Here is a 1,027-nt window from a genome sequence, read left to right on the forward strand (position 1 = left end):
TTCCTCCGCCTCCCGCGGCGGCTCCTCGCCCTCCGCTGCGCTCTCCTCCGGCGGCCTCTGGTTGTCCTCGTCCTCGTCCTCCGACCCCTCCTTCCCTTCCTCTTCCGCCTCCTCGGCCTGGGGCTCTTCCGGTTCCTTCTTCCACAAGGGAGTCTTCACACCTGCGAGCCAGAAGGTCAGGGCAGTCCTGCTGTCCCCGAGAAAGGGTCCAGAATAATTTTTCATTTTATTTAATTTTTAATTTTATTTTTTTGAGACAGGGTCTCTCTCTGTCGCTCAGGCTGGAGTGCAGTGGCGTGATCTCTGCTCACTGCAACCTCCGCCTCACTGGCTCAAGCGATTATTCTGCCTCAGCCTCCCAAGTAGCTGGGACTACAGGCACGCCCCACTGCGCCTGGCTAATTTTTGTATTTTTAGTAGAAACGGCATTTCACCATGTTGGCCGGACTGGTCTCAAACTCCTGACCTCAGGTGATTTGCCCTCCTCAGCCTCCCAAAGTGCTGAGATTACAGGTGTGAGCCACTGTGCCCGGCCCTGGATACTTTTTCAAAAAAATTTTGTAAGTCCAGGCATGGTGGCTCACGCCTGTAATCTCAGCACTTTGGGAGATCGAGGCAGGCGGATGGCTTGAACTCAAGAGTTCGAGACCAGTGTGGGCAACAAGGTGAGACTCTTTTTATTTCGCTACAAAAAACAAAACAAAACAAACAAACAAAAAACGGCATGGTGGTGTACACCTGTGGTCCCAGCTACTTGGGAGGCTGAGGTGAGAGGAAGCTGAGTTAGGGAAGTCGAGGCTATAGTGAGCCATGATCGCACCACTGCACTCCAGCCTAGGTAAGAGTGAGACCCCTTCTCTACAATTAAAAAAAAAATTTTTTTTTTTGAGACAGGGTCTCACTATGTTGCCCAGTCTGGCCTCGAACTCCTGGCTTCAAGCAGCTCCCCTGCCTAGGTCGCCTAAAGTGTGGGATCACAGCCACAAGCCACCTCCCCTGGCTTACTGATCCCTTTTTTTTTTTTTTT

General features: G+C 51.9%; 1 protein-coding gene across 1 annotated transcript in view; it reads left to right on the forward strand.

Moving 5' to 3' along the window:
- The window catches only part of MMP28 (matrix metallopeptidase 28), a 55,455-nt gene that overhangs the window by 49,179 nt on the left and 5,249 nt on the right, over positions 1-1,027 (forward strand). The window lies entirely within an intron of this gene.

Source organism: Mandrillus leucophaeus, unplaced genomic scaffold (genome assembly GCF_000951045.1).
Source record: "Mandrillus leucophaeus isolate KB7577 unplaced genomic scaffold, Mleu.le_1.0 Scaffold590, whole genome shotgun sequence".
NCBI classification, from domain to species: Eukaryota; Metazoa; Chordata; class Mammalia; order Primates; family Cercopithecidae; genus Mandrillus; species Mandrillus leucophaeus.